The sequence below is a fragment of the Onthophagus taurus genome, chromosome 1 (assembly GCF_036711975.1).
Source record: "Onthophagus taurus isolate NC chromosome 1, IU_Otau_3.0, whole genome shotgun sequence".
Taxonomy (NCBI): domain Eukaryota; kingdom Metazoa; phylum Arthropoda; class Insecta; order Coleoptera; family Scarabaeidae; genus Onthophagus; species Onthophagus taurus.
In genome coordinates this window covers 29,973,628-29,999,652 of record NC_091966.1, presented here as the reverse complement: position 1 = coordinate 29,999,652, position 26,025 = coordinate 29,973,628, and the positions used below count along the sequence as shown (strand labels likewise).

General features: G+C 32.6%; 1 protein-coding gene and 1 long non-coding RNA gene across 2 annotated transcripts in view; one reads left to right on the top strand and one right to left on the bottom strand.

The window, feature by feature from the left end:
• The window catches only part of LOC111417030 (cysteine-rich motor neuron 1 protein), a 237,250-nt gene that overhangs the window by 102,452 nt on the left and 108,773 nt on the right, over window positions 1-26,025 (bottom strand). The window lies entirely within an intron of this gene.
• LOC139431551 (uncharacterized) lies at window positions 5,103-7,878 on the top strand. The gene is made up of 3 exons (XR_011641632.1): window positions 5,103-5,310; window positions 6,922-7,057; window positions 7,128-7,878. It is a non-coding gene; the product is annotated as an uncharacterized lncRNA (long non-coding RNA).

Here is a 26,025-nt window from a genome sequence, read left to right as displayed (position 1 = left end):
AAATTGTCTTTCTCCGTGGTATTGAAAAAGTTTTCACGGCGACGTTCAAGAATGCTTCGAACTGTTCTCGAGTATTGTTTAACTGCGAGATAATGTCGTTTCTGTGCCAGCCAGATGACATTCATCGAGTAATATAAAAGGAACGACTTTATCTTTCTATAGAATAAAATGAAATGAATGGTAAAAACAATTTTATTAAAAGTGAAAAAAAAAGTATTCTCGGTTTGTATAAGAAGATTCATTCCATGGTGGGTTGTTCTCAGGTTTCGTCTGGGATCTGATGTAATCAGAATATATAGACCAATCTTAATCGAGTTGCGACACAGTCTACTGTTGTTACTGTCGAGTCTGCGATGTTGAATGAACCCGTCTCCTTGAAGGCTTGTGTGTACTTCGTGTCTCAAGGTGAACAATATTGTACCGCAGATATCGTCGTTGTTAGAAATCAACAAGGGTATTTGTTAGAAAGACATTTTTTCTACGTTTATTTACGGAAATTAAGATTAATTTTCATAGAAAAAATAAATTGATTGACAATTAACTCTGTTTTTTACTTAACACGAAATTCTTATAAAAATAATGGTGTGTTTATTCGAGGATATTAAGAGACGATTTTAAGCAAAAATTATTAGATGATGTTTCTGTTGCAAGAAAAAATATTGCAATGATCCATAGAATTAAAATGCTTTCTAAGATAGACTTGGAGAGCTACAAAAATTAGGTGTTTTAGGTAATGTCTATAATGTATATGATAAATACGATAATATTAAGAGAAGCTAAGTATAATGTGTTGAGCAGAAGTAGGAGTGCTATTTATTAAGTGAATTTGTGCTTCAGCCTTTCTACTATTTTAATATGACATTAACAATTAATATGGCAAGACATACAGGAAATAGTAATCGAGAGAATAGGGTAAACACGCCTAAGGTCGACCGCTTCCAGTAGTCGACCATCCGCAACTATAAATTAAAAAAATAAAAGAGTAAAATGTCCTCTTTTAAAATTTGTGTCAATAATTAGTTACCAGTGTCTCTCACCCAAATTACAAGTAAATGAGTAAATAGAGCTGGTAGTACTGCCCTGATTTGTCATCTGAGGAAAGTGCATACCGAGTTGAATGTTTGACCTAAGTAAACCTGAATTTTTACTTACCATGACGTGTTTCATAAATAAGCATAGAAATGTATTGTAATCGTGTTTTATTAGAATCTGGACATAGACACAATTTTAAATAGAACAGTTTTACTATTTCTTTAAATAAAGTTGTTAAAAACATAGTACATGTTTTTATTTTCGGGTGGTCGAACATACGCTTTACAATTAATATAATCCTCCATTAGTCGACCATAGTGGACGACTACTGGAGTGTTAGTGTACGAAACGTTTTCCAGTCGTTGGCCGCTTTTTAAAATACGTAAAAATTGCTTAAAAAAGAAATATTCAAAATCATAACCAGCTTTAAGAAGATGGTAGTCAAATCTAGTCGATTCAAAGTAGTCAAAACCAAAAATTGAGTGTTCCCAAGAGTGATATTCAGAAACATCTTTAACAGATGCAATTCATAATGTTATGGGAATAAGAGAAGATTCTCGAAATTTTCAGATTCCCAAAACTAGCCTGATAGACAGACTTAAAAGCAGAATAAAAATGAGGCCTCAGTCAAGAAGAGGAATAAAATTATGTTTGTGGCTAAAGCATTTATCTATCACAGGATTCCCCTTGAAGAAGGAAGAATTGGAATAATTGTCTTTTTCCCCTAGAACCGAGAGAATGGCCGTAGATTTTACAAAATGTGTTCAGAATCGATTAGAAAACATGTTTTCAAAGAGCAAAAAGCAAACATCCTAACAGGCATAAAGAGACTGCTCTAGATGCGAATGGATGTCAAGAAACGATTCAGCTAAACTATTATAAAAATGGACTAAAAATGAACTTTGATGAAAACCATGATGAAAGTTCTTGAACAACAATGCCAAGCTTCTGGGTATTACATCCTGCAAATGACCCAAAATACACGATATTTATTAATAACGAGTTTATAGAAGAAATGTTGAATTCTTTATTAAAAGATTTGTGGAAGTATTTAGTATCATGCACAATTATTTAATCTCTTAAGTTATTGCCTTAAATAAATGTACTGTGGGACAACTCTACTCATATCTAGCTTTACACTATAGAAAGAACCTAAAATTCGCACAATCCAATCGGATTGTGGGAATTATCTAATTAATATGTTAGAAAAAAACAACAAATATCAAAAAAAAACATTATTGAACATTACACTTTCTGTCGGTAACAATCATTTTATGGAGCTTATCTTGGAACCATATCTGAAAATCTCTATATGTATAAAGAGTCGATGGAAGAAGCAATCGAAAAGCTGTAGATAAAAACTCTATGAACCTAACCCAAGGGTCTTTGCGTTTGCAATTGTCAATATTGATGTTTTATACGAGTATTGTACTTGAAAAACGAAACCCAATGAGAGTAAGAACCCTAACCAAAGGAAAGGTTATTATACTAATTTTGTTGGAACGAGTGGCATAATGGACGTATTCGCAGCAATATTTTCAAGTGGTCTAATAAGATCTCCAATGGTCGCCAAGTCAAATTAGATTAGGTTAAGTAACTTCAAGACCTACCAAGCATTTCGTAATGAAGGGCTCTATAGTGAAGAAATATTTTGCGTCAAATCTAATCCGGAGATGCTGGAAAAATGTTTGAAAGGCAGAAAATGTGTACTATACTAAAGATTGGTGCTTATGCAGTAGGAACAAATTTCATTGATGATCATATAGGGAAATGCAACTTATTCGCAATAATTAAACTGAAACTTTAATGAAGCTAATGATGTTATGTGACAGGTGCAAATGCAGGTTAAAAAAAAAGCAAATGCATAACTGACAAAAAGACCGGTTAGTATATCTTAGACAATATTAGAGCTATTAACCTGAAACTTTTTACGTAACATACAATAATGTACAGTCGCGAGCTTAGTTTGTAGCAGAATATGAAACTTCGATTGTAGTGTAATTCATTTTCTCATAAGAACGTGTTTGTGCTTTTACTATTGTTAATGGTATATATTTGCAAAGTACTTCTAAAGACTTGGTGTTGATGATTCATGTCTTATCCGTACATATTTTGTTGCAAATAATTTGTTTACTCATAAAAAAAATAAAAAAAACGCGGTGGTATATGATTACATAAAGCTCCCTGTTGCATGTGGTTGAGTTGAGACATGTTTCTGTATGACACATAAAGTGGAAGGATTTTTGAACTAATTGAAAAAGTTTTGAGATAGACAAAACCATAAAAAAAAGTTAGGTAAAACTAAGTCTAAATCAAGTAAATTTATCTACCACAGTTTTTAATACACACATGGATCGCATAATCCTTTGTTTGCCTTATTCATAAGATCCGTATTCTTAGCCGCAAAGCGTTCATAATAAATGCACAAGCTGTCCGAGATATCGGGCACACGTACATTGGCATTGTGTGCCTGACAATAACGTACATAAAATATATATTACTAAGAAATAAATCGATGATTTGGTTACAATGTTTTTCAAAAAATGCCCCAAAGTATAAAGTGACGATTTTAATTGAACTTTCGAATTATTCTGAAATTACTTATGAAGTATGTACATATACGATATGATTATTACACGATTGAGGCAAAAATTTAAGAAAATATGGACGAATCAGTAAACAAGAACTTGATGATTACAATAAATTAAACGACTCCTCTTAATTTTGATAAATTAAGCGAATACTACCAACAATTTCTTCAATCTATAATTACCTATTTTCTCTTATTAATTAATAATTAATAACCATTACCTTACACGAAGAGAGTAATGTAGGTACAACACTGTATAATATGTATACTTAAAATAGTGGATATATAAATGTGATTATGACGAATTTATATAGACAAATGGACATAAATGTGCACCAAGGCATAACTTCATAACAAAATAGGTATAACTACAAAACTCTACTATGCCTCTACCTTTCTACCATAAACGACTACCTCGAGATGATGTATTCATAAAATATACCTATTATGGCAGTTTTCCTGGACATAAATAAGCTATTCTCTAATGTAGGATTCTATGTTGTGGGATTGATGCATTGATAATAAGTCGTTTATCATTTATGAACAATACAAACGAGCAATAATAAATTTTTAAGTATTTTAAAAACACTTTTGGAACAAAGTTTCAAAACAATGAAGAGAGAAAAAAAGAATTTTGATCAAAACGGTTATACATATTTAGATAAGTAATGTAGTGTATGTTGACCCTTGTTGGATTATAGTCACACACAAACTTCTAATGTATCTATATAAAACGTAACATTAATAAATAATAGCCACAAATAAAGCAGAAAAGAAAAGCCGTTGGAATAATTACGAAAACAAAAAATGTCAATAATCCACAACATACATATTTGAAACGAACCTTTACAAAACGTTTTGTGTTTTATTTGTGTTTATTCTTTTATTTGTAACTTATTCCTAAACAGATTCCAATTCAACGAAGTTCTATAAAAGATCATTCTCAATTAACTGTTAAAAATTAAAAATAATTTTTTAACTAAAAATTATTAAAATAATTGTTTCTTTAGAACAATCAGTAGAGCAATGGTTGTATTTATTTCTCCGCAATAAAAGATAAAAATATATTGTGATTTACTCAGTAAGTTTTCCTAAATGGCAACAAAAAAACTTTTCATTTCAAGGTGTTTATGACTTTTAACTGAAAGCGTTTGCATATTAAATGAACTCAAAAGGCGGTTAATTCACGGTCATTTTTTTGGCGTGTCCACGAATGCAAACGCGTTGAAACAGTCGAGCAAGCAGATGAAGTCAGCAAATTAATGGTCACTAATGAAGCCACCGAACACATCTTGCACGTTGAGTTTCAACGTAGGGTATCAACGTTGACATTACAAACCGAGGATGATGCGTTGTTTTTCGCCTTTTCACCACACGAGATCTCCTCTTCTCGTGGCATATCATTAGCTGACCTCATTGTCTTTTTTCGCGCTCGACATCGTCTCGTTATTTATAGTCCCGGTTCGCGATGCTCGCACGTGGATATTAAATTACAACCCCGAGTTATGTACACATGTAGGCGCGCGTAAAGTTCACTTTATTACGACGTAAATGCATTTTTGCCGTTTTTGCTAGAGCGAATTTTATTGCGAGCACAACGTAAAAACTTCGCTACATACGATGTTGATCGTGATTTAAAATCAGTGTTAAAATCTTTATGATGAAGTTACAAAAGAATATACAAACCAGTAAGTTGTTTTGATTTTTATTTTAACCATACCTGCAACAAAGAAAATAATTGTTATATTTGCTGAATTATTTACTTATAACGAAAAAAGAATTAAAAGAAAATTTATTGATGTATTACTTGTAAACAAGAAACCATAAGAAAATAGTTTTGATTCTTCTGTATAAAGTAAAAGAAGCGGTATAATTCAAGGGAAAACTGACGAAATCCGTTCATTAACTATATGACAAATGACCCACAAATCTGACTTAAAAACCCGCGTTCGCCCATTAATGTATCTTAATTGGGAGGCCAGATGCATTTCTTGTTGATTAAATTAGTGTGCGAGAGGCGGCAATTTCAGGCTGATTCATTTAAATTAATTAGTTTGTTTTTCAACCCCGGAGGTCAGTGCTCCTTTGTTAATATTTGATCTACCTCAGTTATAATTGCCGTTGTTATAAGTTTACCCTAAACATTGTTATTTATTTTATCTCCAGTTGTAAATTCCAGTCTTATCATCTTTACAAAAATGTGTGAACACAAGATTTTTTAACAAGATAACTTATTAACCTTATAAACGTGTGGTTTAAATTTCAAATTTGATGATTAATTGACGCATGGCAATTTTTAGTCGGACTAGTTTTACCAGTTCAATACAGACCCATTTGGGTTATATGGCTTTTTCATATTGGACGTGAATGATTGAGCGATTTGGATTACCATCGGGGCTCCATCAATCGTTTTCGATTTAGAGTACTTTATTACATCACGAAAAACCAATAACGTACTGAAGACTTACAGATGAATGTGCCGTCAAAGTGATGAACATTTTTATATCTTTCGATTTCATCTAATTTGAGATATTTACATACATCAATTGTTGTATTATAGAATAGGGTATTATTTCATTACTTTTCAACAGTAATAATTGGCGATATGACTACTGATATGATGGAAAATAATGGCATTTCGATAGCTATTTCAACATTACCTTTGTGTGTATTTATGTATGTAAACAGTATCACTCAAAAATGCAATTAACTTCATGATGAACTTTGATATGCGTCGATAGGTTTAACTTTTTCATGTCATTATATAACACTCATCGCTCGAAACAGAGGTTGGGGATTTTTTTTGAACTGTTTGAAGAGCCAGAACTTCTAACTAATCGTCTTGTTTTAGTTATAGATCACTTTAATTCCTAACTCTTATCCTGGCTTTCAGGTTACAAGTTAACTTCAAAAGAGCAAATAATCAAAGTGATTATGCTTGATGTCGTTGCAAAATATATACCAAAGTCTCATGGTTGGTTAATAATATAAAAGAGACCCACATGGTGTGCTTTCTATCATTGTTTTGATAGAAATTGTTGAAGCGTTACTAACTTGATATATTTTATCTACTTTGTGTTCGATGTCAGGATAGCAGAGGCCAAAACGAATTTCATTAAATCTTTGATCAGTTTTGCCTTTTACAAACATTTCAAATTGTTTTAGCACCTCATCTTATTATTTCCTTCATTTTGACTACGTCAATTACAACTATTCAATTTTCATTCCCACACAAAGAGTTTAAAATTAGGTTAGTGGTGTGACTGCTGTTTCTGCCATTAAATTTCTCATTTTTTTAGTATATTCCACTGACGTTTACAAATTAATCATGTGTTCTTCTTGATGTTACAAGATGGTAAGACGAGTTAACCAAAATATTACGCAATCATCTAAGTTTTTATTGCCATTATCAAAATTGTCTATAGGTGATTTTTGGTAAGTATATAGGTTGCTATGTAGCAATCTGAAAGTATTTTTTAATTAAAGCGTGTTTCAAACTTTTTAGGATGCTAAATTGATGACAGATTGAAGATGCGAGATATGGATCGATATTTACAATGACTTAGATTCAATAAATAGACTTAAGTTTCAATTGTTTTTCACAATTAAAATCTAAAAAAGTTCAGGTAATTGCTACGATATCGTCCATGCATCGTATTGTTCAAATGGATAGTATTGAGTAAAATAAGAATCAGATCCTGATGTCATCATGAAGACGATAATGAATTTGAAATTCAGAAATACAAAACCAACATTAAGAAGTAAGATAGTTGCAAGATATCAATAACTCATACAACATCGTTCTTAGTTTGGCAAGCATTGTTACTAAAACGAACTTACTAAAATTCATTTTTGATGGAGATCAGTACATGAGGAAGTTTCCAAAAATTTGATATTAATTTGACTATATTTGTTAGAAAATAGCTACAATAATATTAAATAATTATTCGTGAGACGATCTTTTTTATAAAAAGAAACAATTTTTTTAATAGCTACAATGACATTCTACAAGATCAAGCCAGACTTTTCAATACCGACAAGAGCGCTTTCTTTTCTAATCCAAGTTGAAATTAAGACTCAGCGTTGAAAGACAAAAATGCCGTTTGCCAATAAATTCAGAATGAGTATAAGATGCCTATTTAGAAGTTTTCTAGGTAGTGTTCCAGAAAAGTGTGGATTTTTCCAAACCGACTCATAAGTTGGAGAGAGGATGAATGACCGACTTGTTTTGTGGATTGGCTATTTTTCTACAAAATTGTATTATGTTAAACGATATTGAATAAGTATTGCATCAATGAAGTAGTATATAGAAACTTGATCTAAAGAAAAGACATTTTTCATTTTTACTAAAAAAAACTTGGTCAGAATCGATCAAATGAAGAGTATAGCTACTAATAATATAAGTGTAAATATGTATTATAAGCCTAACATGTCATTATTGTGCTGGATATGTATTGATATATACATACAAAACTATCATGAACGAGATAATGAACTGGAAATGGTGAAAATTTAATATATGTTGAAAAGCTGCAGGTAAGGTTTTTGTTATGTTAGGAAGTGGCGTAGAGAGGTTGTATATGGGGTCTACATCCCCAGGTAACTTTTTGTATTCGGATAGAATTGTAATTTGGTGGTCTAAGACATGTTTGACTTCGGTATGTTGGAGGCAATACCAACCTCCGCCAAAGATAGTCTAAACCCAACACCTCTTACTCGGCAGATTTTTCAACGCAGTTGTCAACAATTTCTTCAACAACTTTGAAAGTTGAGAAAACAAGCAAAACTCCGTTATATTGGACATAAACGATAATACACACCAAGATGTAAAATGTTATTGGAATGTAAGGTAAATTGTTTGTCTACAAAATTCATCGACCTAAATACCTATATTAATTAAATGTAGAGCATGACAGCTATAATAACGCTATAAATATCTCTAGTAATGGTTGCAACATTCTGCCACTCTTAGAGTCGGTTAACGGAACCTCATATGTGAATACTGTCAAACATGCAGAATTAATCGCTAATAATATAGTCACTCAACAACATCAGATACGCCGACAATAACATACTTATAGCAGATAATAGAAGAATTATTAATAGAAGATCGGATAATAGAAAAAATTGAAGACATCAAATTTATGATTATATCAAGATTACTACAACAATAACTATAACTAGGAATTAAAGGAGATCTAGTGTAGAGGATCGGCAGGTATAAGTACTTGCGAACAATTGTGAATGAGAACATTGAATATACGAAGTAAATTCAACAAAATGAGGAACGTATTATGCAGCAATGACCTTAGGCGAAATTTCAAAATTAGAATACTAAAATGTTTCGTTTCCAGTGTTTTTATATGGTATAGAAGTGGTCTTGAGAAGAAAGAGAAATTTTTAACAGAATTAAAATCAGAAATCGTGGCCACGTTACACGGGAAGAGAAATACGCACTTTTACAAACTATTATTCAAGGGAATATACGGGGCAGAAGAAGTATAGAAAGATGGCGCATATTCTGTATGAATAATCGGTGGTTCAAGTGTAGTTCAGTGGAATTGTTTACAGCTGCAACATCGAAAGTAAAAATTGCCATGATGATAACCACCTTTTTTTAAAGGAGACGGCACTCGGTCTTTTGGTTTTCGTAAAAAGCAGGCATTCTGTTTTCACATTAAATAGAATAATGATTATCTCTGAGCTGGTCAAGGATTATCACTTTGCTTATGAGGAGACAGCAACACATAATCATATAACACTTAGATAGAAGATTGGGCATTAGTGGTTTTCTACCACTAATGCCCAAATTTTACCAAATTACTGATCTTAATTATGACTCGCTAGTAGTAATGGTTGTTTCTTCAATGGCTTCGCATATAAATCGTATCAAGTGATCCTCCAAAAATGGATTTACTAATAATTCATCATATGTGTGAGTATTTTCTAAGATATCCTGCATCGCAGTAATTGGAATTGATCCTGTTGCTAAGTTACATCAGAAATTGTAACTTAATGAATTAAATTACATTATCCTAAAAATAAAACTCAGTTTATATATACTTAGTCTATCAACTATGTTACACTCTATAAAATTATGTTATTCTTAGACTATAAATTTTATTATTTTTGTGGAACCACTGTTTCAGTTTTAATTCTTGAGATTTTTCAAGTTATCTTTTTCAAAACAAATATGAAGTTTACACACAACATTTGGAAACATCAACATATCCGCTAATAGCAAAAAAGAATAACTCTTGTCAAGTCCCATTTGGCATGTTCCTTTCATTTCCTCAAAGTGTTCCTAATTACCTTTTGAATGTATGCCACTGAAAGATTTACACCACCTGTCTCCGGACAATTTTGGGGTCTGTTTCTCAGGATAATTTGGCACGTATAACCTAAAGAAGTCGCAAAATCTTCGCATCCACTTCCTTATTCCGGGTTGGAACCATTCCGCGGTGTATTTTCGTTTTAATGGGCGACTAAACCGCGTTGTGCCAATTATTCAGTTGCCCGTCGAATTGCTTTCTGCCCGATCTAAAGTACTCATTTTGTACTTTTTGTGTTTCTAAATACAGAACTTAAGTGTAAAGGAGTCATTTCCGTAATACAATTCTGACGCAATTATTTGAGTAAAAGATGTTATTACGGATTTATTAAGATTAATCGAATAAAATCAAACAACCCTGAGAAGTAGTAATAAAGTGGGTTATAATAACAGATTGAAGAAAAAATAAACTATCTTACAAAGTACGAAGGAAAAATGAGTTATTTACGTTATTATTTTGAACTAAATTTGTAAAGCAAACGTTTGTGTAACCTCGAACTAATAAGGTTTATGTTCCAATTTTTGATATGGACCTAATATTTTTAATGGTTCGCTGTTTAATGTTACGTGAGAATACGATCATATACAATTCGAAATATTCGCAAAATTCTATTCGTCGCCGGTTAAATATAGACTTGGGAATGTTGTTTATTTACGTTTACGTTTAGGATTTGCGTGGAATATGGACGGGAAGGGATCGTTCATTCATTTAGCTAAAATTAGACGGCGGCTGCTTTGAAAATAACGCGAACTTTATTAATTCATGGACCGCTTACTGGAAAGCGGATGGCATGTTAGGAGGGACGACAATGCTATGACGTCAATGTGCTAATTTTAACCATGGAAACGTAAATGTTACGTTGATGTTGGAAAATCACACGTTCTAAAGAAGACAGAGACATAGTCAAAATGAGACTATCTAATCCTGCTTTAATGATGATGAATTGCGGTTTCTTGTACCTTAATTACTAGTTGAAGTGAAGTTTTCTCTTTTACAAATATTCCAAATACACATAATTAGAGACATGTCAAATGGACAAACAATTTTTTTAACAGTTGTCTATTTGATTTATTAGTACCTTGTCATGTCCACAAGAGAAGTATTGTCGTGTATCTATTTCAGTTATTAGTACTTTTTTACAATGTAATGGATTTTTCCTTGGTCTATTTAAGTTTTTGGTTAAACGCAAAAAAGAAAGCGTTTTCGATTGTTGATTTTTAAAATTTGTACTTTTGTCATTTACAATTTTAATTGACAGTTTAAAATTAATTATTTAAGAACATTTTCAAACTTTATTTCTCTTATAACACAAACTTGAAGTCGGTGAACTTCGAAATAACTCCAAGTAACCAAGTGAGAAGTTGCAAGCTGACGTGCCATAAGTGCAACTTCACACCTTCCTCTAATTCCACGAATAATTTCCAGTTTCCGTACGGTTCTAATGGGGTCATAAGAAAGTCCTCAGACGTCGGTTTCCGTCCGTCTAATTTAGTTTCCAAGTTACAACGTATAGTTAAAATAATGCGAAGCACGAATCTTTGAGTAAATAGGGACGCAAAAACAAATTAGCGAATAGCAAAATCGTTCCGGCGGTGTGTATTTACGGAAAATGTAATCGCAAAAACGGTTCGACCCACGTTTATGAAATGCAGATGCAACGTACCAGTCAGCAGTAAAATGTTTGAGTATGACCGCACTGCTTGAATATGCATTCCTATTCGCATAGCGGAGGGAAGTGAGAAGTTTATAGATATCGACCAATGGTTAAACTCTCAAGTGGCGAACTGTACAACTAATATTATAAGAAAAGTTTGGAATTAGGTTAGCTTGTTATTTCATTTTAAAATTGCTGTAATTAACCTAGATTCATTTTAATATAAAATATGAAAAACGTTTATCATTAACCTCTTTAAAGGCATAGTTTTTATATCAAAATCTTTTATTATCTTATTGATATTTATTTATTTAAGCATTTTAAAAACATGCTATCATTTAATTTAATTTATTATCGAAGTATTGAAACACACACTAGTTTTAAAGAAGAGATTCCAAGTTTGAATATGATATGAAAGTTTCTAATTTTCTATTATCTTGGACGATTTCTTCCTCAGTAACTTTAAAATGTAAATTATTGTATCTTTACAATAAAATAATTTTTTAAAGATTGTTTCCAGACTTTTGAATCACGTTGTATGCTGATTTAAAGAAGACATTTTAAGATTTAATTTTATGGCATAATTAGCAACATGTTGTTCCAGGTAAGAGTAAACATAACAATAACAATAAAAAGTTTTTTTTCATCTTTGCGTCATTTCACCTTTTTAGGTCGGAGAGATGACAAACTGTATTATGTAAGACGGTATATTTATTCATTACAAAATATTTAGTATAACGACCAAAAGAACGTCATAAAATGTCTCGAAAATAACTTATTAGTGTACAGTTTTTGAACTGATCTTCCCACATACATCGCAAAAATACCAAATGATGGAACAGCTTTTGTGGAAAAACTTTAATGCAATCCTTCGTTCTTTTAGTGGTGCTGCAGTGAGTATTCCATATACTGCTATACCATGAAAGTACGCAAACCAACAGGCAATATTTTAGACACCACTCGCAGGCAATACAGTGAACTCGCTAATTTCTTTTTTAATTTTATTATGTGATCACCTAGAAATCTTGTCGTTCGATTTTTTACCTTTTGTGTTTTTCTCGTATAAAAGGTAAGTATACGAGTTTTTTCCTTGTTTAAATGTAAATAATTCGATTTGAACCAAATGTTGGCTGTATCTAATATTGTTTTAGGTTTTTGATTCAGGTCCTGAAAATCTTTTGAAGTATTTATAAAAGAGGTGTCATCTGCATATAGACACATAGAGTCCGCCTGTATATTTTGAGGCAAGTCATTGATGTACAGGGTGTCCCAATTTCGATGTCCGCATAGGCTATCTCCGAAACTAAAAGAGATAGAAAAAAAGTAGCTTACATGTCATGATCTCGTTTTTCGAGAAAATGCTAATGCCGAAAACTCCGCACAGCTATCGTCTTTTGTTTTCGCCCTATCGGCAAAAACTGAAAATTTTGCAAAAACGACAATCGCGAATATCTCACTTATTATCAAAGATGGAGTATTATAAATAAAACATTATATGGGCAACTTTTTACGAAGAATTCAGTGGCGTAGGTAGAATTTTTTTCCCATCTTTTATTTTCGAGATTTTAGACGTAACTTTATTTTTTTAAATGGAAACCATAGTTGGCTATGACTTAAAATAATTTGTTATTTTTTTCTGATAACAAATATATATAGTTTGTGGGGTATATTTCTTATAGTTATTGAATAATTAACAAAAATTCATTTTGTTCTATCTAAAACTAATGTATGTATTTAAAAGTTAATGTTGCTATGGTGATAACCATACATACTATGATGGAACATAATGTATCAAATAATTGCCAAAGTTTGTATTTAAAAATTCGATAACAACTCTGGCATTACGTGCTGGTACGATGCACCAGCATGTTAAGTGTCAAAGTATAACAAAACTGAATAAAACTTTACAATGAATTTCGAAAATTATGAAAAATGTAACATGATAGAATGCTATATGTTATCAGATAAGAATGCGACGTTAGCCGCGGAATTTTATTTCACAAGATATCCGGAAAGAAGACAACCGCACGTAAGAACCTTCAGCCGGTTAGCAGAAAATTTAATAGATATTTGGTCCTTCCCCAAGCCATATGCAAAAACATACCAAAATGACCTGCAAGAGAAATTGCAACAAGACGTCTGATCCAAAAGCCGCTGCTCCCGAATATGAAAGAAAAATAAATATAAACCATACAAAGCGGGGCTAACTCATTATTTACGTGCCGGAGATGTCAATCGAAGATTAGAATTTTGTAGATGATATTTAGAAAAATTAAATAATCTGCTGTTTGTTCAAAATGTTATCTGGACCGATGAAGTCTCTGAGTGTTCAAAGAAGATTGGGGTTCAATGTATGGTGTGCCCTTTTAGATAATAGAATTTTGGCATATAGTATCTACCATAAAAACTTAAACTCAGGGAAATACCTCAATATATTAAGGCAACACATTGAGCCTTTGGTCGACAATTTGCCACTAAATATGTTTCAAATGATATGTTTTCAATATGACGGAGCACCAGCACATAATGCCAGAGTTGTTAGTGAATTTTTAAATACTACTACAAACTCAAGGACAGTAGAATTTAACAGAACTGCTACATCCATTGTTGTGACAACCTACCCGCAAACTACGTCACACTATTTTCCACGCCCAGCTGTTGTTATGGTCTATGTCTATGCGATTGCTGTGTGTTTTTAAAGGTTATATCCTAGACGTATTCTTATTAGTTTTGAAGTTTTATGTTTTTAGACGTATTAATGTCTATCATGTAACCTCTAAAAACACAGACAGTTACCAGGCGTGGCAAGTAGTGTGACGTAGAGTGCGGGCAACCAACCCGTAGTCGACTACAAAAATACAATGGATGTAGCAGTCCTGTTAGATTCTACTGTCCTTGCTACAAACTTTGGCAATAATTGGAAACAATGCTTTCTCTCATGGTATGGTTATCACCATAACAACATTAAGTTTTAAATACATACAAGTTTTAGAAAGAACAAAAAAAAATGATACATTATATTCCATCATAGTATGTATGGTTATCACCATAGCAACATTAACTTTTAAATGCATACATTAGATTTAGATGGAACAAAATGAATTTTTGTTAATTATTCAATAACTATAAGAAATATTCCCCACAAACTATATATATTTGTTATCAGAAGAAAATAACAAATTATTATAAGTCATAGCCGACTATGGTTTCCATTTAAAAAAATAAAGTTACGTCTAAAATCTCGAAAATAAAAGATGGGAAAAAAATTCTACCTACGCCATTGAATTCTTCGTAAAAAGTTGCCCATATAATGTTTTATTTATAATACTCCATCTTTGATAATAAGTGAGATATTCGCGATTGTCGTTTTTGCAAAATTTTCAGTTTTTGCCGATAGGGCGAAAACAAAAGCCGATAGCTGTTCGGAGTTTTCGGCATTAGCATTTTCTCGAAAAACGAGATCATGACATGTAAGCTACTTTTTTTCTATCTCTTTTAGTTTCGGAGATGGCCTATGTGGACATCGAAATTGGGACACCCTGTACAATAAGAATAAAATGGGGCCCAGTACGGAACCCTGTGGTACTCCCATTTCAACCTTCCTCCAATTAGATGTTGTTTGATTCCAACAAACCTGTTGCTGCCTATCATGAAGATAAGAACCGATAAGTTTTCTTTCGTTTTCTTATATACCTAATTTTTTTATTTTCTTCAAAAGAATATTATGGTCCACCGAATCAAAAGGCTTGCGAAGATCATAGAAGGCTACTTGCGTGTAACTTTGCATTTCAAAAGCAGCTGTTATGTTCTGAATTACAGTTTTTCTGTTGGTACTTGATATTTTGTTATTAATTTCTTTTCTGTCACACGTTTCATGATTCCGCTCTTTATTATAGTTTCAAAAACTTTAGACATTATTGGTACTATTGATATTGGTCTATATTTACTTTTATCATTTGGATCTCCTGGTTTTTTAATGGGAATGACTTTAACATACTTTAATTCATTTGGAAAAGTTCCCTCTCTTAAGCATTTGTTTAATAATATACATAATTCTTCTCTTATTGTTGGTTCTATATTCTGAATTAGTTTTGTTGTCATCCCGTAAACGTCTTATTCAAGTTTTTGATTATCTTTTCAACATCTTCTTCTCCAATTTTTCTAGTTGCATTCCTTCTTGTTCTTCAATTTGCTCAAGCTCAATAGAATCTTTTATTTCCATATTGATAGTACCACTGTTAACAAAATATTGATTTGCGTCCAGAAGAGAAGTATTTTCTTTCTTGCGCCCTGATTTTCTAGTTTCCTGCTTCACTATATTCCAGGCAGCAGTTATTTTATTTTCTGAATTCATCATACATTGTCCATAAGCTCATTTTTTTGTATTATCTATCAGTGTTCTAAACTCACTCAGATCTATTGAATATCTACTTGTTCATTGGTTTTTAATAGAAACAGTTTTTCTACAACGTTAGCTTGCAGCTTGTGCTGCCCATGTAACTAGCAATAGTATTGGATGAAACAAATCGTATTAAAAATTAAAAATGAACATAGCGATAACACTTGTGGATCCCTAATCTAAGATCATATGGGTGACATTGTGATTGTATTTATGGTTCTTTACTTGAAAGGATAACTCTTCTGCTTGAGATGATTACAGATTAAAAGTGCTTTGAACGAAGTCATTCCATTTTTTATTATGGTTAATGTCTCCGTGTAGTTGAAAAAACTGAGTGTTGGGAATTTAAAGGGCGAATTTTCACGAATTTCAACGTCGTGCTTTTGTATTTTGTTGTATCAGCTACTGTTTTGTTTTGAACCCGTTACGTGGATGCAGATCCACATCCGCATTCTGGACTTCACGCCTTTTTTTCGACGTCACAATATTAAGCTTTTGTTATAGCCAATAGGCATAAAAAGTACGCATTAATACCTGCATTTTGGGCAATTTTGAATGCCACGGAAAAAAGTAACCAGCTTCGTTCGTTTTCAGTACATTGTTGAGGAAAGATTGCTAAAAAATTAATCCTACAGATTTTCATACAGTAAGTTGTTTATTTCTGCTTAGAAAAGAATCGCGCCATGGATACCTAACTTTACGTGATTGTTTTAAATTAATATTAAACCTGTGTGGTAACTTTAAATACTTTGCTGTATCAAAAGCCACTAATATTATAAAAGGCTGAATAGACACAACGCCGTACTATTGTTTTTTGTTGCGTGAGTCACCGTTTTTGTTTTTAATCCGTAACGTGGATACATGTTTGCAATTTCCAGCTTTTCTTTCCAACATCACATTATTAATGTTTTGTTATAGCTGATGGCTGTAATAAAAGTACCTGCGGTTTGTGCGGTATTAAATAATGCAAAATTGAAATCATATTTTATTTCTATACTACACGATAAATCACTAACTGCGCTGAACTAGAAAGTAAACTTGCTGAAATGTAAAGAGGATATAAAAGGATTAATGAAGACCTTTTTTTCTGGTCATAGAGGATTTGTTCATAAAAGCTAATGTAACAAAACCTGTTATTCAACTATTATATTATACTTGGGTGGTGTAATACAAAGTAAGTAAATCAAATAGCATATACTTCTCAGTGAATTTTTTGAAGAATATTCAAGTTGGAAATTTGGTCCTCAAGTTTCGGAATTGTCAGTTATGTGTTTTTTTAGTAATTAATTAAGTAAACTTATTTTCTAAGTAAGCTTGGTATAACAAGCAAGGATAACGTTGTTTTAAATGGTGCTTTATAGAAGGCAGCAAAAGATATGGAATATATTAAAAGTCCACAAAAGCACTACAATATCCGTAAAAGATTGGAAAAAAAACAATTCCGAAAACTATATCAGCAGACATCCAAAAAAGAAGACGTTCAGAAGAAAAATGGTTAGATAACAGGATTAGATAACATCACTAATAAGATGATTAAATATGAAGGAAATATACTGTTTGATCTTTTGTCAAAATGTCAAGATAGCTGGTGAATGGTACACAATGGAAAACAAAGAAATCAAAATAGTCTGTTACACTGAAGATGGTTTATTATCCGAAGACCACTGTAGAAACACTCAGCATAACCATTTCAACTCAAAAACATAATACCTTGCAGTATCTACAAGAACCAAGGAGATGCAAACTAGTAATAAACAATCAAAGTGTGGAATAGGTAATGAGTTTTAAATACTTGAAAGCCTACTAATCAACAATACAAACTTGAATACAGATGTATGCGCCCAAACAACTAAAGCAGCCTAATATCGGACAACCTAATATGGAGAAACAAACATATAAGCATCAAAAGTAAAGTCAGAAAACATGCATAAAACTCAAAGACAATGAAGCGAGGACATTTTTATGCACCGTTAGCAAATTATAGGGATATGAGTAAAGATAATTATATTTTAAAATCGTATACCGTTGTTAGACTTTCTAGCACACACTTCTTAAACACAGTTTCCACTACCGGCTATCTATAAAGACTCTTTTAATCATGGATAATTATATCCAAAAATACCCTTGTTGTCCGATTTTCCTGCATGCATTTCTTCAAGCTAATGTTTATTGCATAAAAAAAATCACCTTCCGTTAAGAGCAGTGAGCTCCACTCCAATCTGACGACCAATAAATACATTCTAAAACACTCTATCGAATGACGTTATCAGATTTTCTTGCACTCAATTCTTAAAGATACTTCCTATTATCTAATATAGTGAATTACTCCCCGTTGGCGACAATGTGCCCATGGAGCACGGAAAGAAAAAAAACGTACCTTAACTTTACCTTTAATAATATAATAACATCTATTTCTGGGTGACCCCATATTTCTCAACTGTGGAGAAATATGAGATTACCCAGAAAACCCTGTGGAGGAATAAATAATTACGTTACAGATGATTTAAAGTAAAACAAAATTAGTAAAAAATTCTTATTTGGAAAAAGTATGGAGTAGGTTTTTTACTATCAAAAATTCGCAATCGCCAAAAGTATTTGATTACAAGATTTACCTTAGTAGATAAATTATTACCAATTTATTGTGGTTATTAGGAATTTAAAGCTAATCTTGCAATTAGTAATGGTTATAGTTTTGTGTAGAAACTGATACAATATTTATAACATGTTGTGTAATTAACTACTATGTAATGCTATAAATTATGTAACCTAGTTGGAGCTAATTTTTCCTATGGTGGAGTACGCCTACTTCCCTCCAAACAGAGTGGTAGATAATATTGTGAAAATAGTGGCTACATAAATTCTATAAAAGAATGCGCGTCGGTGAACAAGTTGTCTCAAATGAATGAGGTAATTATGATAGATGACATAAATATAAATTTCGTTATCGTTAGTTGAATTGTTAAATAAGTTCGATTTAATATAAATAATTGATTTATGGGTCTTATAGACATAATAATCGACACAAAAGCCATAAAATTTACAGTTCCTCACATAGTTAAGGTAATGCTTCATATCTTCGATCCACAAATAGCTCGCGAATTATCGAAAAGGTAAATAATTAGCTAACTTAATAATTTTATATCGTAAAATAATTGACTACAACACAGTCAAGGTTTTGTGGGGGCTTTAAGACGACCCTTTAAATATTGTTCATTCTATCGTTTAGTTCAATTACACCAATTTAACGGCGATATTAAAATACAGTCTACATGATTTCCAGGCTGATCTAATTTCGAAATTGTCTCGGGAACAAAATTAGCGCTGACAATGAATGGGGAAGGATTGGTGTTGATTCGTGTAGGGAGCAAATGTCTGGAGGTTCAGTTTTATCGCCTTTGTTATACACGAGGCAGTGTTGAGCAAATTTCTAAAATGCATGCAATGCAGTCATCAGCATTTCTATACTGATAAACGAATACTTGTGAATATCATTTCCTTTTTGTGGCGTCGATGTTGCTTACTGAAAGCTTAACCAGTACTTAGATAATTTAAGTAAATTATCTCAAAGCCACAATTAAATTACAAATAACAAAAAGTAAATGCTGAATAATGTTGGAATATACATAGAATTTAGACAATTCATAGTTTTATATTTTTTTAGTTTTAAAAGATATGTTAACATACTGTAAAACTCACAATAAAATTAAGTTTGTCCATGTACTACAATTCTTAATTAATGAGAATTGGGGAATTAAATTTCCCAGATATCAATATTAGCAAAACTGCTGACTCTCTTAAATACAAATGTAGGTATAGAAAAGCGACAAAAATATTTCTATTAACATCTCAGCACTTATATTTTACATTGATTGGAGCCACACTTTTAAATATAACAAAGAAGACATATTTTCAAGAAAAAGCGGAAAAGAATAAATTTAATAAACTTTATTCACCAATTAAATAAAAGATTTAGTTTAATAAAATATGGGTCAATAAGAAAGCCATAAAATATTCTATAAAGTACCCCACATAAAAGACATAACCTTCAATTACAAGTTATCTGGGTATATAATCTTTAGGTTGTCGACAACTAGACCAAGAAGCAATTGCGACATGGTTAAGGCCAAGATCGTTACCTCGATGGGTAGTTTCGGCAATAACATTAAATCAAGTTCGCTATTAACGTTTTAGATTCGCATCTAGGCCTGTTCGTATATAACGTTTTATTTCCCAAGGTTTCCCGGTTCATTATTTTCAGTTTTGTTCTCCATTACCCGGACATGTTTTCATAACAACTATACAAGCTACGGCAATGAACCAATTCCGAATTTAAACGCACGATTAGGTGTTTAACGGCGGCGAACTGTTTGCTCACGGGACCGTATTTCGCATTAAATCACTACAAAGTCGATTACGGTTATTGTGCGCTCGGATTTCCAAGAATCGGACCGCGCAGTCGTCCTTCTTGGTTTTTTCCAAGAAGTTATCGCTTGAGTAAGCACACATTAAACGTCGAGGAGGTTAAGGTGTGTTAAAAAAAATGGTTCATTAAAAATGTTATCTTAAAAGATCTGAGTTTCAACTCAAAACATTTTATTTTATTTAAACCCGGATTTCAAAGAAGAATTTCATTGAGACTATTTTCCTTTGAAAAAATTGTTAATAGTTTTAGAGATTATAAACAGGACTCTTTTTGCATACCATTAGTTTAATTATAATTAACCTTAATTTTTGATCAACGTAAAACTTCTTTTCCCAAACGATAAATTTACCTGATTAAAGATCGCATTTTTCGTTAAAGTTAACGATTTGCCTTTAACCGCACACGAGTAAAACCGTCGTCGTAATTAGCAATTTAACAACGACAGCGATAATTGATAGGCACCTTTATTAATGTCGTTTATCGTAGAAGACGAGACCAACCGACCGACCCTTTTGGCGGATATACTGACCCCAAGGCAGCGGCAAATACCAGAGGCGACGAGTAAAGAGGATACAACGTTTCCCATGGTCGCAGTATCTTGCCAGACACGAGATTGCAATTCTGAGCCCATTCGGTCGCAAAGCGAAAATTTGTATCTTCGTGGAAAGAATTTAAAGTGAGGTGAAGTTAACGGGTTGCTCTTATCAGTGTAACCACTCAAACTTGAAAAGAAGTTATTTATTTAAGGAAAATGTAAATTGATTGATAAAAATCTTGAATTATTTTATTATAAAAGTAAAATAATTAAATATTTTTTGAAATTTAATAGTCAATGAATCGATTTTTAATTAAACGTTTGAAATAACGGATTTTCGAAAATCATAAAATATTACAACCTTTTCTGCGCAATCCCATGATAAATCAGGTGCCATTTTTCAGAACTAATGGAAAACGTGAAATGTCTTTGTAAAATGAGCAGCATCGACTGTATTATGTTTATTTGAAAGTTGCCATATTGAAATAATGTTCATAAACCACTAGAATAGCATGATATTCTGGACAACTTATTGTCCAAAGGGTTCCTTTTCAATATCCAACAAGGAAGCTAAAGTCACAAATTTATAACCCGAATAGAAAACGATTTTATTGAAATTAAAGAGAGAGCATCAGTTTTTTTCCAAAAAGAAGGTAACCCAGAAACTATTTTTCCAAAAACAAAAGACAGTAAAAACTAATTTTGCAAATGCAAGGGAAAGCAGAACGTATTTTTGCCAAACCAGGAGAGAGCACGAGTTGTGTTTAATAACCATGATAGAGCAAGAAATAACCTAACCTAATCAGGCCAAGGTCTGTTTTTCCAAAGCTACAGAAGAGCAAGAATGGTTTTTCTAAAAATGGAAAGAGAGATGGGGCCATCTTTTTCAAAACAAGCTGGACCCATTTTTATTTTCAAAAAACAGAAATCAGAAACTATTTTTCCTAAACCAAAAGAAAGCAAAAATTAATTTTTTGTAATTCGCGACGGCAATGAAAGCTCTAACCGTACTCAAACGGGTGCTGTAATGAGACTCCTTACAGCATCCGATGCTGTAATGAGATTTTAATAACATTTTATAGACCAGTTCAAGTTGGTGACATTGGGTCATTAATTTTTCTAGTTGTCAATGTGACAATTTTTGTCTATGGATGTTTAAACACGTTCTTAGCATCGAATACAAGGTCCACAATGATGAGGACATTGAACACTGAGCAATTTCTCTTATTTTGGGAGGTGTACATGAAATATTGTTCTTAGCATCGAATGCAAGGTCCACAATGATGAGGACATTGAACACTGAGCAATTTCTCTTATTTTGGGAGGTGTACATGAAATATTTTTTTCAGGTGAATACATTTTGTGTTTTGACAGTTGTCAATGAGTAATTGTCAATTAAAATTTCTATTTTCAATTGTTTCGGTGTTACCAACTACATACGATGCTACATACCTATTTCCCTACATTGTTAAAATTTATTTTATTTCTGTTAAAAAAAGGATAAATACGTGAATAACAAAAAATAGCATAAAAAACGCGTTTCATAAGACTTAAAGCACTCATTCATTAAAAAACTCGTGGCTTCGCCACTCGGCTTTCAACTTGAATTCGTGTATTTCAATCGTGTCTTACGAAACTTGTTTTTTAATATACTATTGTGAAAGTAGTAGAGAGCACAAACTATGTGTGGAAGTCAGCAAACCCCAAGGACTAACCTAACTCAATCACATGATTCCCAAGTCGGTTTTTACAGAGCTAGAGGAGACTAGGGATTGTGGCGGACATCTGGACGACGGAATCAATCCGTGGAAATCCTTTACAATCCGAGAAAGCCAGGAATGTTTGTAGCCCTTACAAAGAGAGTTTCTCGGGTTATTGAAGCACAAACAACAGAGCCATAAAAACGTCGACCCTTCGAGCTTCAACGGAAACCTCTTTTTCTCATCGAATCTTGGACTCAACATCGCAAACAACACGTTCACATGTTCCACCGAGGATAAAAGAACCAGGATCGGGCCAGAGAAGTCAGTTAGAGTTAGAGTTGGAGTTGACAGTTGAAACTTCTACATCGCAGTTGGTCTTCGACACCGCAATAGAGTTCGTCCTTGTTTCATAACACGAAGATTGTTGGTTTCAGCAGTTGTGATCGCCAACCTTTCTACGAAACGCATCTACATCTTTAATGTTATGTTTTTTTTGTAAATAAAAATTTCGTTGTTTGTGAAGACATTTGGCTTTCCTAACTTCCTTTCGCTACTATCAAATCATTAGCATCGCAGGAATCGTGTTTCAAATCATCTAGAGAGAGATGGTGCCATTTTTTTAAAACTAGCAGGAACGATTTTACTAAAATTAGAAGAGAGCACGGATTGTGTTTAAAAACCAGGAGTTAGCTAGCACCAATCCAACCAAATGACACCAAGGTCCGTGTTTCCAAAGCTATTTTCAAAATTAGTAGAGAGATGGACTCCAGTACAACGCAATCAACAAACTTGAGTACCAATCATTTTCCAAACTCAGCTGAGATCATAGAACGGATTGGCCAAAATCATGTACTTTTCTAGAATTAATAAAGAGCGTGATAGGTTTGATTGCCAGGTTAATCCTGGCAAAAATCAGGAGCATCGATTGTATCATATCTACTTGAAGGCAAAAGAGGATACCTCCAAAGAAATATATTCAGAAACCACATCGCGCCTTGCTAGAGAATGTATTCTCCTAAGGGTTTCTTTTCAATATCCAACAGACTTGTTGGAACAAACATGGCACCCTTTTTTTTCTTTTCAGAACTGATACGATCCATTTTTTCCAAATCCAAAAGAAATCAGATCATAATTTCTGTAAAACCATGAAAGAACGTGGAGTGTGTTTAATATCCCGGAGGCAGCAATGATTAACCCAACCCAAGCAGATGAACCGTTTGAAATTGTCCATTTTTCCACACTTACAGGAGAGCATTGATCGCTTTTCCAACTACTTAAAGAGAAGGGGTACGGATTTCAAAACCAACAAAAGCATTTTTTTTCCCAAAATCAAGAGAGAACGGAATGTGTTTACAACCCAGGAGACAGCAAGGATCAATTCAACTCAATCAGAGACCAAGTGTAGAACAAAGCTGGGATGTTTTAAAACCAAAGAAGAGATGGGGTCGCTATTACGGTTACCATAAGTACGAATCCTACGCAATCACTAGCAAAGAGTATTGACTATTTTCCAAAATTGATTAAAAATACGACCCGATTTCCAAAAAACATAAAATACTACAGCGTTTTTCCCCTTTTGCAAAGCCAATAGAAAATGTGATGCGTTTTTATAAAACTAGTATCATAGACTACTATATTAAAGCTACTTTGATCCGAAAGCACATTTTACCTCTTTAAGAAGATAACATCCAAGAATTTTTCATACGTTAGCAGAAAAGTTACCTACAACCAATTTTATGACAAAATTGATCAAAAACGTCCACCAATTGTTGCATTTTCCGCAACATTTTACACTCGTAAAAGAATAATAACGTTGCTATATACAAATTCTGGTAATCCCTACTTAGGTGCTTTTCTATGGATGTAATATTTTGGATTAATAATTTCTTTTTTAAATATTCTTCATGTAATATTTTGCTGTTTTTTGATAATAAAATAATAAGATAGATAAATAAGATATGATTATCTTAAATGAAACTTCTTTAAACATAGAACGCACTACATTATAATGATAAGCAATATATCACATATAAACCCCAACATGTCATACCATAATAATTCATTGCAATTATAATATGTAAATCAAACATTATAATTTAATCGTATTATCTGTCTCCAGTTCAATAACTATTTCCGCATCCCTAAAACATTACACAATGAATTAATCATCTCAATTCAATGTATGTTAACGTGTACAATTTGTTGCTAACGCTGCCGCGCCTTTTAACCAGGCCATTAGCAATTATTAAATTTCTATATCTAATTGTGACAGTTCGATCGTTGTATCGGCACAGTTGTCTCGGTATAATAAATGGTTTGTTGCCGATAATATACTGTTTGATATGCACATAAATTATTCAGATGTGTACGTGCTTCGTACCTGATAAGTAAGGTCATGAGGTCATTTTATGACAATATCGTAAACTATTAGGCATATTTCAATAGCCTCAATATTCAATAAAGCCTCTGATGTTCGCCGACCGTATGTGTTAACCTTTCCTGTTAGTGGTAACGTAGTTACATTTGCTTATGTATGTAAATAGCGTTAAATTGAATTGGTTTGTACGAGATTTGAATGTATGCGGTGTGCTGGAATGTTGTGAATAGAGAAGGATTTTTTGCCTAAAGTGGGTTGTTTGCTATACCATTGTTTAACCAGCTTTTTTTTTAAATCACCATAGTGCTTTCAACATAGTTTACTTATAACTTAAGTTGATTAATATTCTTGACATAAACTTTAAAACAACATAATCCAACTTTGAGTAATATAAATTACGAGTGTAATTTCAATTTTTCATTTCTACAAAAATGATAAAGCTTGTCTTTAAAATGAAATTGCTGCGACGACTTATTATAGGTACGTGAACTTTAATTTAAAAGTTGTCTGAAACTTTAAGACTCCACGTCAGTGGTAAAATACTAAAGAAATCGATAAATGTTTACAGTTGAGTTTGCTTTACATTTTCATTATGATATTAAAAGAAAAATTGAATTTTAAAAATGGTGGAGGCGCTTACTTTAATAGGTAGCGATGGTAATGATACAAATTCTAAAAGTCATTGTTCAATTCTATTCTTTATAATAACTATTTTCTTGAATAGAGGTTAAATAAAAAGACGTGAGGTCACAAAACATGCGAACAAGGGATTTCCCACGAGAGTTCCGTGACGTTTCCCGTTGGACTCATCCGAATGATATTACGAACTCCGTAGGAAGAAACTTGCAACTCCGCAGTTGCAGTAATATCGCACTATCTCGAGATGGGTTAATTTAGTCGCCGACAAGTGAGAAATATGAAATGCGCCAGTGAGAAATATGTGGAGCCAACGCGGATAAAATGAGCCCAGATAGTGGACG